The 6,000-nt window shown below is 56.9% G+C and overlaps 1 protein-coding gene across 2 annotated transcripts in view; it reads left to right on the forward strand.

Annotated features, from left to right (window-relative positions):
• Positions 1 to 6,000, forward strand: part of COX4I1 (cytochrome c oxidase subunit 4I1) — a 110,839-nt gene that overhangs the window by 58,682 nt on the left and 46,157 nt on the right. The window lies entirely within an intron of this gene.

Here is a 6,000-nt window from a genome sequence, read left to right on the forward strand (position 1 = left end):
GACCTTACCCCTGCCTCTCCCTACCCTCCCCAGGCTGGGTCTCGGGCCCAGGGGTCTGCAGGCCTGAGGTCGGGCTCACAAGCAGACGCACCCAGGGCCACACCGGCCGCCGCAAGGCGCACACGTACCAGCGAACCCAGGACAGACACGCTGCGTGTGGGGCACGCCCACTGCTGTCACTGTGCGCTCTGTGTGGTCTCTACGTGGTGGCCGCAGTGCACTCGACGGATCATACGTGCGGCCCATCTGGGGGTTTGTTGTTTTTAAAGAGAGAGAGAGAGCAGGGGAGGGGCAGAGAGAGGGAGGGAATCCCAAGCAGGCTCTAGACCGTGTGGAGCCGGACCGGACGTGGGGCTCCAGACCACGGATTTTGAAATCATGACCTGAGCCGAAATCAAGAGCCGGGTGCCCAACAGACTGAACACCCCCTCCAGACGCCCCCCCCCCACCCCATCCCAGGGCTCGGACAACGATTTACGTGGAGGTGAGCTAGGATTCGTGTCCAGGGAAGGACGCGATGGGCACTTGGTGATCGTGCAACTTTTCTGGAAGCTTGAAACTATTTCCAGAGAAGTCAACTGGGGAAAGAAGGGCAGAGACAACGGGCCCCGCAGCCTCCGTGCCCCACACCACTGCCTCCCAGCGGGGGCACACGCAGCGGTCTTGTGCCCCAGACCCCGTTTTCCTAGACACGCCTGTGATGCAGCTGGCGGTGAGCTCTGGTCCCCGGGAGGCTGTGCCGGGGGCACCACGTCCCCAGGGTTGTCCTGAATTGATAGGTGTCGTCCTGAAGCCGCCTTGAAACTTAAAAACACCCATCTTGGGGCGCCTGGGGGGCTCAGTCGGCTAAGCATCCAACGCTTGATTTCAGCTCAGGTCTCGATATCATGGTTCAGGGGATCGAGCCGCACAGGGGGCTCCCCGCTGACAGCACAGAGCCTGCTTTGGACTCTCCTTCTCCGGCCTCTGCCCGTCCCCAATCCTCCTCTCTCTCTCAAAATAAACAAATAAGCTTAAACAATAAACCATCTCAAAACACTCAGCGGGAAGGAGGGAGGGAAGGTGGAAGAAAGGAAGAAGGAAAGGGGAGAAGGGGGAGGGACAGAGGGAGATGAAAGGGGCAGAGGAAGCAGGTGTGGCCCCTGCTGGGTGCAGCTTTCCAAAACTCCCAGGTGGGGGATTTTCACACTGACACTCCTCATCCATGACTGTCCTCGCCCAGCTACCCCCTCCCCTCAGGACAGAAGGTGGGCGGCCGTGGGGAGTGGCCCAGGGGACCGAGGGAGAACTGCGGTCCCAGAGCTGTGTGACCTCAGCCAAGTCATTTCCCTCTCTGAGCCTGAGGTTCTGCAGTTCGGCCGGAGAGTCTGCGTCCTCATGTGTGATGCCAACAGCCTCGGGGAGGGCGGTCACTGTTGTGACCGGGGGACCCTGCCTGGGACGAGCTGAGCCTGGGTGAACGAACGGAGGCCGAGCAATCCGCAGCTCCCTCACGGCCACCACCATCATCCTCACGGCAATGACGGCTGACAGATATCAAGCCAGTGCTCTCAAAAAGCCAAGTCTTGGGCCGAGATTATTATAAAAATCACTCTGCTCAGGGGCGCCTGGGGGGCTTATTCAGTGGAGCGTCTGACTGCGGCTCAGGTCATGATCTTGCGACTTGTGGGTTCGAGCCCCGCGTCGGGCTCTGTGCCGACAGCTCGGAGCCTCGAGCTGCTTCTGATTCTGTGTCTCCCTCTGTCTCTGCCCCTCCCCCACTCATGCTCTGTCTCTTTGTCTCTCTCTCAAAAATAAATAAAACATTTAAAAATTTTTAGAAAATGAAGATTTAAAGGGAGAAAGGAAAAGATCTGGCGGGAGGGGTCCCCCAGGCTCCAGTGCCCTCAGGCTAGTTTAGGTATAAATGTTCTCCCTTCGCACTTTGGCGGGAGTGTGAAAACCTCCCTTTCATATTGAATCGTGCTGTTTACGGTCCCTTTGAAATATCAGATTGTTAATTATTTGCACAACAGCTTGAGGTAGAACAGGTTCTTTCTTGCACCCACAGGCATAAAACCCTCTCTACCGCCAAATGGCCACGGCGGGGTCCTCTCCTGCGACAGGGACAGGCAATGATACAAACTTCCTTCCTCCTGCAGGAGGGGGGGGTCCCCCTCCTTTGAGCAACCGAGAGATGGGTATCAGCCCCTCTGCACGGCACACGGTTCTCTGAAACCACGAGCGTTGCCAGGGCAAGGGCGCGCTCGGCCAAGTTGTCTGTGCCTGCTTCCCCCGCGGGCTTGAAGACACTACCTGCAGCCGCAGGTCCGCAGCCGCCCTACAGGCCGCGGTGCAAAGAGAAAAGTAAACCTGCGCCTCTGCACCGAGCAGGAAAGAATTAGGATGTAGCACTTCNTCCCTGGGGGTCTGCTGAGTCCCTTCAGTTCCTACTTTTGCAGATCAGCCGTTGGGCTCCAGAGGGGGAGAGGAAATCTTTCTGGAGTGAATCGTACAGGTCTAGAGTCGGAAGTGGCCGCAGAGAAAAAGTTCCAGATTATAAAATAGACAGTGTCTGATTAGTGCACAGGACATACTCCTATTATAAATCCTTGCTCATTTATCTTCATCATTTATTCAAACTTAACTGGGCGTCCTGTTTTTGTTTTTTAAGATTTTCTTTTATTTTTTTAAAATGCTTATTTTTAAGAGAGAGGGAGAGGCAGCATGAGTGGGGGAGGGGCTGAGAGACTCAGAATCGGAAGCAGCTCCAGGCTCTGAGCTGTCAGCACAGAGCCGGACGCGGGGCTCAAACCCATGAACCGTGAGATCATGACCTGAGCCGAAGTCGGACGCTTAACTGACTGAGCCCCTTTTCTTTTCTTTCTTTCTTTTTTTTCAAAGTAGGCTCCACACCCAACGTGGGGCTTGAATTCACAATCTCGGGATTAAGAATGCCATGCTCTACCAACGAAACCAGCCTGGTGCCCCTTAAATCATTTATTTTTGGGGCGACTGAGTGACTCAGTCAGTTGAGCATCCAACTGTTATTTTGGCTCAAGTCATGATCCCAGGGTAGTGGGACTGAGCCCCACGCTGGGTTCTGTGCATGGAGCCTGCTTAAAATTCTCTACCTCTGCCCCTCTCCCCTGCTCGCACACTCTGTCTCTCTCTAAAATTAAAAAGAACTTGGGGCGCCTGGGTGNAAAGGTGAATAAACATTAAAAAAAAATTAAACAGCAATAAAAAAAGATTTTATTTTTAAGTAATCTCTACACCCACTGTGGGGCTCGAACTCATGACCCCAGGAAGAAGAGTCGCTCGCCCCGACTGAGCCAGCCAGGGGCAGCCCCTATTTCTATTTGCTAACCCTGGCGCCTAGCCCCCCGTGGTCCTAGTTCTAACCTGGGTCTCCCAGAGCAGGACGCGGAGGCCAGAGAGGGAAGTGAGCGAGAGACAGCGTCCAGCGGCGAAGAATCATGGCCGGGGAAGGCGACAGTCTGCCGAAGGGTGGGGACCCACTGCCCGGACGGAGCCCCTCCCAGCCGGGGGCATCTGGGCAAGCTCTTGGCGCCCGCAGAGCAGGTACCGACAGGCGGGCCACTGGGCTCCCGGGCGGCACAGGGAACATCTTAGTTTTCTTCCTTCTTTAGAAAAGGCACTTTCTTTTTGTAATGGGATTAGAATTCCTGCAATTCCAGCCAAAGGGTCTGTGCCGGGAACAGCGGCTACAAGCGTTGACACGCCTCCATCCTGGTACACAGAGTGCAAACACAAGCACCTCCCTGGCCCACGGGCCGCGGGCCCCTCTCTGGGACAGCGGGGACAGCTGCCGGGCCACAGCGGCTCACCAGCGGCGAGTGACAGAGGCTGGGGGGGGGGGGGGGGGGCAGGACCCACACGGACATGTGCACCTCCTTTCTGTCATGGCACAGGGCCCTGGGCCGCCGGGGGTCCAGCCTTGGCCTCCCCGTGGTTGACCATGGGACTCTGAGCAAAATACGCACCAGCTGCCTGCTTGGGCCTCTGCGTGATCAAGTTCAGTGCTCATGGTTTGTGCGCCTTTTCAAATGTCGTATGTCAATAAAAGTGTTTATTTAAAAATCAGAGGTATGCTGTCAGAAGCGAGGTTAATGGTTAATGAACCCCCAGTTCATTTAAAAACATGCGATTAAAAGGGCGCCTGGGGGGCTCAGTCGGTTGAGCGTCCGACTTCAGCTCAGGCCATGATCTCGCGGTTTGTGGGATCGGGCCCCGCATGAGACTCAGTCAGCTGAGCATCTGACTTTTGATTTCAGCTTGGGTCATGATCTCACAGTTTGTGGGTTCAAGCCCCACATCAGGTTCTGCCCTGATACTGCAGAGCCTGCTTGGGATTCTCTCTCTCTCTCAAAATAAATACACATTTTTAAAAAACCCCATGTAATTAAAAAAAAGTTTTTTTCTTAAGTAATCTCTGCACCCAATGTGGGGCTCGAACTCACATCCCTGAGATTGAGAGTCATATGCTCTTCTGACTGAGCCAGCCAGGTGCCCCAAAAAACGTGCGATTTTTTTTTTTTAATGTTTATTTTTCAGAGAGAGATTGTGTGTATGTGAGAAGGGGGAGGGGCAGAGACAGCGGGAGACACAGAATCTGAAACAGGCTCCAGGCTCCGAGCTGTCAGCACAGAGCCCCACGCGGGGCTCGAACCCACAAGCTGTGAGATCACAACTTGAGCCGAAGTCGGATGCTCACCTGGCTGAGCCTCCCAGGCGCCCCTGCAATTGTTTTTTCCATCAGCCTTGACAACAGGGGCCACAAACGCCCCATGGCCATGAGTGCCTGCCTGTACCTGCCAGGTCACCTCCTGAAGGTTTTCAGTGCAAAGAGAAAAGTAAACCAGCTGGGCGCTGCCTGAGGAAACAAGGAACCAGCTCCCAGGGCAGACTGGGGGTGGGGGTGGGGTGTGTGCCGGAGGAGGCTCCCCGGGGGGTTCTATTTCTAGATGTGGGTGTACGCTTTTGATGTGCACATGTTGCCATGTGTATATTATATCGTAATCNCCATCTGTAAAATGGGGATACCACCCAGGTCAGAGGATGAAAAGGCAGCACACAGACGACCGGAGCAGCTCCCACCGCGGGGTCTGGCACACAGCAGGTGCTCACTCTGTGTTCAATAGCGCTGCTCTCTTTCCATGCCCGCTGAGGGGCAGGTCCCGGCTCTGGGCCTCAGGGGGACTGAACTCGGGCTCAGTGCCCACTGAGTTGCACCCCACCAGGCAGGGAAGGGCTTCCAGGGAGAAGAGATTAGGTGGTGAAGCTTTTCAGCCTCCTTGGGGCTTGCAGAGGGATTAAGTCTTTCCATAAATACACTGCTCCCCGCCCCCCCCTCCATCCATCCGGAGGAACCGGTACCCAGGGTGGGGACGAAGAACCCAAGGTGGGCGTGGCCCGGACGAGGTAAGCGGGACAGGTGAAGGGATTCGTGGGGGCTGGGCAGGAAACACCAGGGCCTGCCAATCCTGCTGCGCGCCTCTGGGCCTCAACTTCCTCATCTGTAAGATGGGGGCGTTCCTCCCACAAGGGCTGCACGATCTCAGAAGCGCCTGCACCCTGCTGCCTTTCGTCTCCCCTCGGGCTGCTGGGCGATCACAGACGGTCTCTCCAGGCGGTTCCACCCAGACCCCAAAGCGGGGCGCCTGGGGGCAGTCCGACCGCCCCGACCCCGCCCCCCACGCGGCCGAGCCGCGGGTCTCCGCCGCGAACCCGAGCCTCCCGGGTTCCGCTGAGCTCAGCCGGCCCGGAGGAGCCGCGCGTGCGTTCACACCGGTCGCCCTTTGCGGCTGCAGACCAGCTTTGATGCCCCGGGAGCCACGGGGGCCCCTAAGTGAGGCGGCTCATAAATAATATAGTTTGAAATACTCGATAGAGGGGAAATGGTTCCGCTCGAGGCCGCCGCCCCCACCCCCGGCGGGGCTCCTTCCCAGCCCGGAGGAATGGCGGTCTGGCCGCTTCGCGAGGACCTCGTGACAGCGC

This window comes from Crocuta crocuta, unplaced genomic scaffold (assembly GCF_008692635.1).
Source record: "Crocuta crocuta isolate KB4526 unplaced genomic scaffold, BGI_CrCroc_1.0 scaffold61, whole genome shotgun sequence".
Classification (NCBI taxonomy): Eukaryota; Metazoa; Chordata; class Mammalia; order Carnivora; family Hyaenidae; genus Crocuta; species Crocuta crocuta.